This window comes from Amphiura filiformis, chromosome 4 (genome assembly GCF_039555335.1).
Source record: "Amphiura filiformis chromosome 4, Afil_fr2py, whole genome shotgun sequence".
Lineage (NCBI taxonomy): Eukaryota > Metazoa > Echinodermata > Ophiuroidea > Amphilepidida > Amphiuridae > Amphiura > Amphiura filiformis.
Window position 1 is genome coordinate 40159981 of NC_092631.1, and position 13637 is coordinate 40173617.

The window sequence follows — 13637 nt, forward strand, 5'->3', positions numbered from 1 at the left end:
ATAAGCATGATAATAGATCCAACGATTCCAGGCATATAATTGAATGACTATGGTGAATCTCGACGGATAATACATGTAACCCAACAAACCGGCAATCCAACAACCGACTAAATGTCATAATGATCGAAATATGAGGATGCGTTTCCAAGAACGGATTTCTGTGAACAGTATGAAATACATGCATCTCCTCTCTGCATTAATTTTTGTCAAACGGTCATATACCTTTGTCCACGTTGTATACGAATGGCCTATATGCGTACGAGAATTTAACTCTCTATTTTTTACATCAGCCTATAAATATTCAAAATCCAGCAGAAAGAAGAAAAAGGCAGACTTACATGCGATATATTAGCACTGTTAACATGATAAAAATATTTCTTTAACAATAACATACAGTTTTAGAGATAACCAGGTACACAATTTTTACAAAACTGCTTGAAGCCCTTGAGATATTTAAACGTGCTCCTGAATTGCTTTGGCTTTTGTTGTAAGTGTACATCGATATTCTATGCCTGTAGGAAAATGCCATCAATCGGATTCAACAAGTGAATGCATTTGATTGCACATTGAATCGCTTTGTAAGTGGTAACTGCTGTTGAATAAACAATAAAATGAATTGATTCCCAGTGATATCGGCTGTTTTATATTTATTGTTTTAAATATTGTATTTTAGCGCAAATTATTACATTAAGTTTAACAATTTCTTACGCAATACATTACAAAATGAAAAAAGAATGTTGTCGACGACGTAGACAGCAAAATGTCACTGTCGAACGACTGAGAAGCAACACTACTTTATTTCAGACTTTTATAAACGCCCAGGGCAAATTGTTTACATTGGTTACTGAGAGGTTACTAAATCGAACGTTTTCAACAATTCATTGATGATTTGAACAGGAAGGGTCAAATAGAGTCGATCAATAACTGCATTGGACATTATAGACTTTTCTTGAGCATTACTAAAACATGAAAACAATGAAATGCTGTAATACCGTCGTTTTATCTTTTCAGTTTCTGTTTCCGTAACCGTAATAGTTTTTGTAAGTCATTGTTATTCTGAAGTGGTAGTCTCCCAGGTGTGGCCAATCTTTTATTCTAGCCTTTTGTTAGTTACTGAAAATTTGAAGCTCGTGAATTTCAGTTTTCGTTTTGGTAAGTTATATAGATTTTTTACATAAAACCTTGAGATGTGCGGTTGGGTGCTAATCTAGACAAAAGAAGAGTCTAAATTTTACGGTCCTAAATTCACGGTAAATTGTACGGCTTCAATTGACTTGTGTTTGGTGTATATGCACTTACGCCTAGACGTAAGTGGCTCGTAAACATTGTCTTGCATTGAAATATATACTAACCATTTGCCAAGTTATAAGCAAAAGTTTTTCATATTGGCGATGAAACGAGCGTCTAAAATAGTCAAATATCTCCCAATGAGGCGCGTACAAGTGGTGATTTGGTAATCATGTTTTATATTGAAATACAACAAAAGAATTGCATTGGAGCAAAGATAATGTATTCTATTCATTCGTATCACTGGCAAGCTAATCTGATAATTGGTTGGGTCTATATGCAAGGCTCGGGTTTATTTTAAATGTTTATTTTTGCAGAGCTTATTTTCAGTCATGGATCATACTGATAAATTTCGCAAGGGACGGAGAGGGAGGGAGGAAGGGAGGGAGGGAGGGAGGGACAGAGGGAAATACTTGAGACTGAACAAGTGATGTTGGGAGGGGGGAGGAAGAAAGAGAGGAGAGGGAGAGACTGAAAGACTAGAAAGAGAAGAACTCGAGAGGAGAGAGTAGGGACTGGGGAGGGAGGTGGGAGACTGATCATGGGGGGGGGGGGGCAAGAGGAAGCAAAATAGGAGATAGACATTGATGGAAGGGCGACACTGTGGCCATGCACACGTGCTTTGGGGTTCGACAGGCTCATAAGCGGACCTTTTGTGATTTTAGGGCTTATTTGCAACGTTTTTACAGAAAAAAGTGGACTTTGTCATTCGGATTGGCATGCATTTTGTCAAATCAATGTAGATCAATTTACCAAGAGGGCGCTAGGCCATTAAAACACTGGTGTTAACATAATCTGTTCTCTCCCGATTTTATTGACATAAGCAATCACCTCTATTGAAATAAGCTGATGGGTACTTCAGAGTTAACAATGAAGTCAGATTACAGTAACTTACTGAATCCCTTGCGTTTTCGTATCTGAACAAAAGACTTACGGAAACTGAAAAGATAAAAAGACCCATAGAAACTACATACACACTACGGCAATATTTTCCATGCTTGTAATAAACCTATGTAGCTACAACGTGGGCGCTGGCAGTATTATCAATTATTTATTAGCAATTTAGCTACGGTAGCACAATATTTATTATTTTTAGCGCCTTGAATCCCCAGGTAAAGGTGCTTTATCACAAATTGGTTAAGTAATGAAACGTATTGCACGGTCCACTCATATCCAACTTATAACTAAACTTGACTAAAGTAAGTAAAGTATGACTAAAGAGGTGTGCTTATGTTCTGCATGGTCAAAGAAATATTGACTCCGTACTTTTCCATTTATAAACACAGCCAAAAAAGAAAGTCTCCAGTAGTTCCATCCCCATTTAATCAGATTCTGATGAGTTTATGGCAAAATAATTTATATAATAATTTTCTATACACTCTCCTTCGAAGATTGATACCAAATTTGATATCAAAAGTTTAATCATCGTGAGCATAGAAACATTTGTTTGGAAATTCGTGCAATTTTAAAAATGACATAGGAATTGTATCACGTAGCAGAGCTAGCGTGAGTGCCAAGAATTACGTCGCCTGAATAGGCCGGCAGGTTAAAGGTTTGCCCATGCATGTCAAAATGCAAATCAAATACCCCGCTCTTTCAATTGTGCGCAGGCAAGGGTACAATGATTCCTGTACGGGCATGCTTCAGGCCACATAATAAGCTGATACCATGCATTGATTTTTGCGTGGTCAATTCGTAATTTGGCATTTTAAAATTGCACGAATTTCCAAACAACGGCTCCTTTGCTCATGATGATTAAACTTTTGATATCAAATTTGGTATCAATCTTCGCAGGAAAGTGTATAGAAAATTATTATATAAATTATTTTGCCATAAACTCATCCGAATCTGATTAAATGGTGATGGAACTACTGGAGACTTTCTTTTTTGGCTGTGTTTATTTAGGGATGCCTATGTACAACATAGATTGCTAGTTTCTTATGGGCGCACATTTGATGACGCCATTCTGGTGTAATACTATACGGTGGTTGTTATTTTGGGACCAACGGATAGATACATTGCCACATAAGCCGTTAAGTACATACAATCCAGAGGGTGGTCGTAAGGTGTTCGGTAGATGTATAACAATGGTATTGAAGGGTTAAATGCCTTTAAAATATAATTATTCGTCTTGATTTATTGTTCCTGCTCACTAAGAGTAGGATAGGCAGCTTAAAGTTCCTTACATCGAACTGTTAACTGAATACATGGTTTATCTTTTACTTCCCCGGCTGGCTAGTGCTGAGAAAAGTTCCGATACACTCCTGAGTATACATAAAAACGATGGGTAACGATTTGTAAGCATGTCAAATGATATAGTATGATTCCCAGGGTAGAGTCAAAATGGACAGTCTGCATAAACACCTCAGCGATTACGTGTTCTACTTTAATACTAAGCTACTGGATGAGAAAAAACCCGATGGTGAAGCAATCATTACATCGTGAGGCATGGAACGAACTCATCGTAGTATTATCTGGTAATCCGAGGGTTATAATCAGACAAAGTACTGAAATACTGTAAGGTCAGTCGTGTTAGATTTTAACAAGAATCAAAGGAACCGTCTGGTATGAAAAGTAAATGTCTCGGCTGTGGATTTTGATCCTCTTTAAGGTAATTACGCTCTTGTTTCTTGGGAATGTTTATTACATTTTAGGCTGATTGGTAATCTCAAACTATGTCAAATGATAACCAAAGTGTATTAAACAAATTGAATGGACTTGATCGTGATTGGAATTGAATATCACTCTCATCGGATTGTAATTGTCTGCTAGCGTATATGTAGGTTTAGTTCGTGACTTCATGTGCATTGGTGATGTGGGGAAACTTGTTTGCTGTATAAATTTCAATTTAAATATTTGATATATGACACAATTATCCTCATGTATTTGACTCTGGTCTCCTTTTTAAAGATTGCGTTTGAATTTGCTTTTTCAGTACTAATATAGAAGTGAAGCAAAAATGGCTAACTTGTTAGTTACATTTTACATTGTCTGTCACGGTGAAAGTGTATTTGCAGGACTTCCGCCAAAAGGGGGGGGGGTATGGGTTGAGACACCCACAAGTATTAACTAGGTCGGTAAAAATTGAGTGTTGTCGGCAAAAGCATAGGATTGTCGGTAAATTACGAAAGTCGTATAAAAACTAAATGTTGTTACAAACGTGATCCGTTGTTGATATATACAAAAGTAGTGGAAAATGAGAAAAGTTGTTGATCCCCCACTTTTTAGATTCTTGAGCGCCCTGGCTAAAAATATGATCTATACAAATCAGAATTTTATCAGGCAAAATATGCTACATCCCCCCCCCAACCGGTTGGTCTAGCGATGCTCTTGTGTATTGAATAATAAATTAGTAAAGGGAATACAATCACCATTGATTCAAAACCAGGATTAGCTGCAATAGATTACAATGTATAGAGAGACGACATGGACGATATTCATTTTTTTTTGGTTTCTTTTGTGAGATATGCTACAGTATTTTGAACTTTCATCAAAATATTAATTCAATATGCAATTTCAATTTTTCGATAACACATCGGAGGATTATTCACTTTTTGACCCAATGAGCTCAAATAATTATGTCCATCCATACGTTTTGATTCAATCGTTATAGCCAGAGAAGTACTCGTGTTTCTGCCAATGTGCTCTTTCCCATCTGAGTGCCATTGTCCTTAATATTTATAAAAAAAAAGTTTTATAGTTGCCATCAGACATTAGTTTTCAAATATTCTGATATTTATCTTCATTTGTTGGTTAATGGAAAATGCTAATCAGTAAAGTGAACAAGAAACTTAAATTTAGAAATTTCTGGAAGATTAAGTGGTGGCGCTGTTACGGTAACCATCTATACAGATTAATGATTATGATTGGCTTGTGGTGATGTTATGAGCTATATTTAGAAACGATGTAATGTGCTGTAATACACAAGGCCTGGAGAATAATTTTAATTATAAAAATAGCAGCAGCAGTGTAGAGTTATAACAGGGAACGCTGTGAAACCTATGTTAGCCAGTGGCTATACAAAAGTTTACCATAGTTGTGGGAAGTCTTCAAACTTCGGTCTGCGGTTCTTGTGTTGGAGAGAAGAAAATGCGCCGAAGGCGGTAGTGAAAGTCAATAGTGCTTGATTTTCTTGTCGACTCAAAGAAGTGACAGACTGATATATCTCCATCAAAGGACTGTGATATTTTGCTGGACTAACGTAGTGTGTTATCTGACTGTCACGTAGAGCAGATAGCTTGCTCGAGTGATCTCCAACAGATGAGCTTACGGCCATCATAGAAGACCATTTGGAAAACGTAGTCTTCAGGACTTGGTGTGAGACTCTGTGGTAGACCAGGGGTTTCCCTGAGACAATCAAAGGGATCTCATCAGAACGTCAGCTAATCAAGATTTCCAGGCATAGCAATAAGTAGCCATAACATAAAGTAATATTATATCATTATATTATAGTAATTTCTGACACAAGCAATGTTGCACACAACGAAAGAAAACAACACAAACTCAGTATGTTTAATCAATATGATGCAAGCATTACTGATGACCCAAGGAACCTAACTAGCTGCATTGATTGTAATACAATCTTCTTGCGTTATACTTCTATCAAACTCAATTGAAAGTTAAGGTGAAAGGCAGAGGGAACTCACAACTTTGCCTAACAAAACTAATTAAACGTTTGGTTTCAAGGTATGTAAATTCTTCCTGGTCGCTGCAAGTAAAAGTTTGCCTTGTTAATACTCCAATCGCATATAAATATGATGAACAGCGTACGTAAATGGACTAACTTTGGTCACTTGGCGTATAACTGTAAGACCAACATTGGGCTAAACCCATCATACCGTGGAATCACTATTGTGCCAATGAAGCATTATCACGACATAAAACAATCTTTGGCAATGGAATGCATATTAAACATATTATTGAATATTGGGTCAATGTCGCCATGAGTTGTTTGGTAGTACATGTATTTTCAATTTGCCTCTTTTGTCACATGTTTTATTGACCCGTCCCATGCAAGCATCTTTCTCTTTGAAACCGAACAAATCATAGAATATACTAGATTTGCGACATCTTGCATCTTAATTATGACAATGATGCAGATCGGCCGTTCTAAAATTATTCCATAATGTATATACGATGAGGAAAATGTCGCTTGCGATCAAACTATGAATCCAGCTGAACAAGTAGAAGGGGCTTATAGGATACCACCATCTTGTCTTTATCTGACTACATGTATGAATTAACATTGAATATCAATGTGAAAACATTATTCTACATGCTGCCTCTTTATTATATTGAAACTAGATATATGAAACAAGATTTCGGCACGACACAAGGGGATACTGCTAATGGCATGCTTAGCAATGTATGTCATGTATGTCGATATCCAATATAATTATGATAGGAATGGTTTGGTATAGAACAATCGTGTTGTATGCCAAACCTAATTAAATGTGGTTTCTTTCACATCTATTCCCGTAAGGTGTTATTTGCAAAGGAGTAACACCAATGTGTTTTTTGCTTAATATTTGTGTACGTGGGATATTTATGATTCCCATCTTCATAAATGTTAGGTGTTCTTTCATGCAATTTGAAAACAGCTAAACATGAACTTATATGTGTGTGACCCTTTCGTAAGCTTTAGAAATGTTCATTGTTAGCATTGTAAGTTTTATGCTTGCATTTATGCCTTTTATAGTTTGGTGGTGCCAAAAGTTGTTTGCTTGACCCTCTGCAAACATGGTACCTTAAGCAACACACTTCTGTTTTTATACCTGCCTTAACACATGTGATAAATATGTTTGTCTACAGGTATATTTCCAAATATTCTCAAACATGCCATCATCAATCCCATCATAAAGAAACAGTCTCTTGATCCTAATGATCTAAAAAATTATCGTTCTGTTGCTAACATCCCATTCTTGTCAAAACTAATTGAAAAACATGGTTTCAGGTGCATTAATGAACATATAGAAGAGCACAATCTAGGTGAGGAACTTCAATCAGCTTACCGATTAGCACACGGTACCGAAACTGTACTCCTACAAGTTAAAACTGATATTATGTCATGTCTGTATAATCAGCAAGGTGTGTTCCTGGACCTATCTTCCGCTTTTGATACGGTTGAGCATAGCGTACTCGTCAGAAGAATGGCAAATGAGATCGGCCTCTCTGAGACTAACGTGGTACAAGTCATATTTTGCTGAAAGATCTACTAAAGTGTGCATTGACGGTACCTTCTCAGACTCACAAGACATGAATTATGGACTACCACAGGGCTCCATTGTTGGTCCGGGCTCATTTAAGATCTATACCATACCTATTGGTCGTATCATCAGAAAACATCAAATGTCATTTCACATGTATGCTGACGACATTCAACTTTATACCAGTTTTAATCCACGGACACATCTTCCATTCAAATTGCTCTTTCACGGTTAGCTACTTGTATATCCGAGATCAAACTGTGGATGACAATGAACATGCTCATGTTAAATGACACTAAAACTGAGTTTTTTGTTGCCGTGTCGAGAAATAATAAGCTCAAGATGCCTCCAGTTCACCTCGATCTTGGAACTGATATCATCCTTCCTTCCGATACTGTACGGAATTTGGGCATTTTGTTTGACACGCACATGCTTATGTCACCGCATATATCCGGACTTTGTAAATCTATTACTTTTCAGCTCCGCAACATATCTCGTATTCGCCGGTTCCTGGACACAGACTCATGTCATCACATTGTTAGATCTCTGGTGCTTTCTCGCTTAGACTACGGCAATGCTCTTCTGTTAGGATCCAACAAAACGGATATTGCCAAACATCAACGGTTGCAAAATTGGGCTGTCAAACTTATTCATCGCGCTGGCAAGCAAGACCATGCCACACCATATATGGAACAGTTACATTGGCTTCCGATTCATGAACGTATTGTTTTTAAGATATTGCTACTTGTGTTTAAGTGTGTGAATAACATTGCTCCTCCATATCTGGCTTCCAACTTACTTAATTACACACCTTCCCGCACTGGACTGCGCTCATCTGCAGATACTATCCAGTTAGTTGAACATACCATTCACTCCAGGAAACTTCAATCCGCTGCTGACATATCTTTTTACTTCACTGCTCCAAAGTTATGGAACCAACTTCCAGCAGCCCTACGTTCTGCAACATCTCCTCATATATTTAAGAAGAATTTGAAAACATACATGTTCCCATATTGACTTGTCTTTGTTCATTCTTTGCTCTGTAGTGTATTATGTTATTATGTATCATCACACCCGCTGTGGTCTATCGGCATAATATATAGTATCCTTTTTTATTTTCTGCCTTAACTTGTCAGAAAAAGTAGGTTATTTGCGAAAAAGGTTTGTTTGTTCTCTTTTGACTGAAACTGTATCATATAAGCGATTTAAATTTTCTTTTAGCGGGTTTGTTTTTCTTCTGTTTCTTTTTCGTCAACCATATTTTTGCCGTTTTTGAAAAGGTTTTCTGTTCGTTATATAGCTTTTTGTAGATAATGAATCATGTACATTTTGAATAAGATTTTGCATTTTTAGCAGACAGAGTGCCATCAGCCAACTTAAACAACACCATTAGAGAAATCAAACAGGTTGTAATGAGCAAACATTGTTCTAAGTACTAATATATTCTTCCTCTGGTCATATGAGATTAAAATATAGGATACATTTTGTCATATAATGTCGAATCCCTTGAACTTAAAAACCGTTTGCCTCAATGTTTACGAAAATCGGAGCAACTGTAATTTTAAAAACCTTGTACAAAATGCAAACTTTAACTAAACGCACACTTACATTTTCGGGTGACGGGAATTCAAATGCAGCTTGGCAGACAAAATGTTTGAGCTCAGCAACCTGAATTTAAAAAAAATTAGTTTGCTACCAGATTTTACGCAAATTTGCCGATTGATAATAAGAACGTATTTCAAAATAGAACCGGTCTAATTCCCGGGTCTAATTATCTAAAATACATCCTAGATTAATTCTTTAAAGTATCGGTTGTTCTATTCCATCATCAGCTTTAAGTATTATTGAATATCAAAATTATTAGACATGGGGAGGGGGATTCCGAATTTGTAATATGTTATCACAAACAACGTTGAACAAAATAGACAATTTTGCTGCACAGTCTTGTGTTGTTTCCCGCCTTTGCATTCAAATGTATAGGGAGATCACTCGCTGTGCAGAAGGTCACTTCGAGACTTATTGTCTACAAGCTGTTATTGCAGCAGGAAGTTGTCACATGCGTATTTATAAATAGTTTTACGTATTTATAAAATATAGTCGAACCATACTGCTAATAGTTATTTTCACTTTTTGTAGAATGTACACATTCTGCAAAAACAAATATAATTCCTGCTTTATTATAAATGTATACTTGCTATTTTACATAACATGTGAGGGACGGTCAGCATCCTAGAAGAAAATACTTCTATCAGTATCAGCTAAAATCCTTCTATCTCACTTTTGAACATGGTCACTGCATAATGCAACGTCTTATTTTTCTGGAAACATTCTATATCAACAAAAAAGAAGTTTTCCGATTGATCCATAGGGCACTTTTCAGTGAAGGCTCACAATTCTAAAATAGGTTTTACTAACGGGGGCCTGGACCACAGTATGATTGCTTTAGTTTCCTGACCCCTCTGTCGTGAATGGCAGGTTGACAAACTGAGAATAGGGTACAGGACACGATCCGAGAACAGTCCTATTCCTGCCACCTACCTTCTTCACTTGATGGCATGTCTCATTTTTGCCATATGCCTTTTATTTGGCAAGTGAAAACACACTGGCGATTATTGGAGGCGTTCTTGGAGGGCATAGGCTTGAGGTAAACAAACGCAAACAAACATCAGTTTGTGATAATCTACTTGTCTGGTGATATGCAGATAGAATAACAGGCTATTCATGGGTGAATACTTTACGCGTAGGTTTTATCTACATGCATCGATGACACCGTATAATGAGACTGATAATGCATTCCTAATCTCCCGTTTTATCCCCTCGACAAAAGCAATCCACTTGCAACACATTACTTTTCTTCTTTGCAAATAAGACTAAATTTCACAGATATTCTTGTCAAATTATTTTGACATTGATGTATGTTACAGTCATGGGCCATAGTTGGCTTCTTCTGTTAGTTGGTTAGCTGTTATAAAACCACTTCTAACTACAACGGTTCCATTGTCACAATTCACACCATCAGTTGTTTTAAAGCTTCTAATGATTTTTGTGTTGCGGAAAACATGTAATACCTCTTAGATATGTAACAAATACACAACTCCACCCCCCCCCCCCCCGGCTCTAGCCCGGGGAGTCTAGTCGCACATGACTTCGACTATAGGAGGCAGGAGTAGAGACGAAGCGCAGTAAAGCAATGTATTTTATATAAGTTTAATACCACATGCTTTATATATGCAAATAATATTCAAAATACAAATGAAAGTCAAAAATATTACAGAGTAAACGTTTGCTCTATTTTGGCATTTAAATGTTATAAACGAAAGAGGCAGATCACTGAAACTCTACTGGTTTTGTGAAGAAATCAAATAGTATCTATACTTCCATTGCGCATTTAAATTAAATATGCCCTAGATACTAGTGCATCACACTTACGACTTCTAAAAGATAAGTTATCTTTTTTCCAACGTATTGTACTCTTAAAACGGAAAGCTGCGCGGGTGATAAAGCTATAATTCGATTATGTGTTGTTATTGTGCGTGTTCTCCTCAATTCTTCTTCTTGAAATCAAGTTATTGCATTAGACGACGTAAAGCATGCTTCTGTGTATTGTGGGGACTACTTCGCCAGGCTCAAGTGTTTGATTAAAGGCCATATCTCAGTACAAATACTTAACAAGTCAAGCAGATAAAGGCTCCTAAATTTGTATGAAATGTATACGAGCGATTCATGTGGGCTTTTGCAGGCACATGGTAACCCGACCTGCCTCTTTAGACATCTTACAGTGGCGACGTTTTATGTTATTTATGTTCAGACAGTGCTTTTTAAAGCAACATTCGCTGCATTATATAGTCATGTATTTGAACTTTTTATATGAATAAGTGGCATCAAAGCTATAGAAAAAATGACATGATAATTTTCAGGCTATTTTTAGAGTTCAACTATAGAAGAACATTTTCCACTTATATAGACTCTGAAGTGTTCAGTATGTTAAATACTCGTTATTTGCACTAGCGTGGCCTCGAGAAGATATCTCATCGTAAGAATGCAAATGCTATAAGTTTCTTTTTATTTGTCAATTGCAATTTTCTTGCAGTTGCTCAACGATCTGTCATTGCCAAGTTCAAATTGCCATTTTGATATTCGTTAGTAACTTGCAGGATATAAACTTGTATATAGAGAATCAACTTAACAGAGAATGGCAAATAATTCTAACATTAGATCGCCTAACAGAAGAAAGGGAACATTCCTTTATTATGTGAAAGCTAATGCCTGCAAAACGGAGTGGTGATAAAATGGTACTCGTATAAACTTGCAGTTGTAATAACATTTGCCATACGGTAGACTTATATCTACAACATTTACCTCAGGGTATTGTACCTGTACGTTTAGTTTGTAATAATATAAATGCCTTGGCGTTTTCAATCCATGTCGAAATGCAGTCTATTAGGCGTAAGTTCTATGCATATAAGACCTCGACATTGCACCTGTAAAGAATTTGTAAATACATGTATTAACTATGTATAATAATCCAAACCAATACAGCTGATATGCATTGAAACGATTCAAGTGATACACCTGTATTCCAATATGCATTAATACGATTCGTGTGATGCACCATTATTAGCATTGTTTAATATTATTAGGGATTCAATCATGTTTCACTGTTGTTCATCACCGATTAACAACGATGCGTCCGTGTCGTCGGAGTGGTTTACTGCGAAGTAAACCACGCAGACGCGCCGGACGCAAGCTAAAGATGTCTAATTCACATGATTATTTTATTCGGAATGTCCGTTTGTCATTGCCACTCAACCTTAAAAAAGATCGTGGTATTTCTCTGTTGATATCACAATAAAACAAAAGAATAAAGCGGTAATATTGCTGCTACCGCCAACATAAGAGAGTTCATGTTTACGCATACGTTCCAGACATGACGAATTTTACGCGCTCATGCGTACCGCGTACGCGTAACCTTGCGTTCTCGTATACGCTACTGAACTGTGGATTCATCACGGATTAACAACGGTTGGCTCCTGTGCAAAGGTATTCATGTATTAACGGATTCATGTAATACTGTGCTTATCTTATGATGCTTTAGGCATGTTGAGTTGAGTATGAAACATTAGAGATATTGCTACATATGCCTCAGCTGTATGTTTTGCGTCTCTTTAATACTTTATATATTTTTAAAAGTTAAGGTATCATAGGGTAATGCATACATTATTACCAATGCTGTATTATCATTGTCCTTTTTTTCAACAAAGGTTATGGATGAAATATAATGCCTCTGTCACACATAGGCAGACTGGGTCACCGCCACATACAAAAAATCACTAGTCCAGTAGACACCCAAATGAAAAAAGACAATAATGCAAAGATGCAATTCACAAGGAAACAACTTTTCAGCAGACGTTGGAAAGAAGACACAGACAGCCTTATGTGAAATAAACCGGGAAGTCATTCCAGAGCTAAGGGTCGGCAACAATAAACGATCAATACACAGCTCGTTGCTGTAAAAGACAAGCAGTAAGCCTGGTTTTGTCAGATGAGAAACGGAGTGTCCGTGTGTTCTTATAGTTTGAAGGTCGGAAGAGAACCCCAGCAAACACAAAACGTTTTCGACATCATTCGCAAAAGGTTATAAAAAGTTGTCAGAAAACGTTTAAATGGCGGGTTATATAAAGGGTATATTAAGAGTATAAAACGTTTTTATAACCTTAAAAAACATTTTTTGATAATCTACTGCTCAGCAAACAAAAATGTTTTACAGAAAAAGTTTAAATGTCGGGTTTAAAAACGTTTTAATAACATTCCAAAAACATTCTTGAAAACTTGATACAAAACATTCTAAAGAGAATGTTATTTTGGGGTCGAAAAAATATTTTGCGAAAAATGTATGCCCAAAATATTTTCAATAACGTTTTAAAAACGTTTTCATGACTTTTATATAACCCGACATTTAAATGTTATTAAAAGGTTTTGAAAAAACATTTTAAGAACATTTCTGTGTTTGCTGGGTTCAAATATTTTAACATAATGTTATTTAAGTATTGACACAATATTTGGCAAAAATGTTTGCAAAAATAGTTTACAATAACATTTTTTGAAAACATTTAAAAATATTGTTGTAGTGTGTTTTCATACAAA

At 36.4% G+C, this 13637-nt stretch overlaps 1 protein-coding gene across 1 annotated transcript in view; it reads left to right on the forward strand.

Annotated features, from left to right (window-relative positions):
- LOC140150896 (secretin receptor-like) overlaps window positions 1-13637 on the forward strand; it is a 474785-nt gene that overhangs the window by 81390 nt on the left and 379758 nt on the right.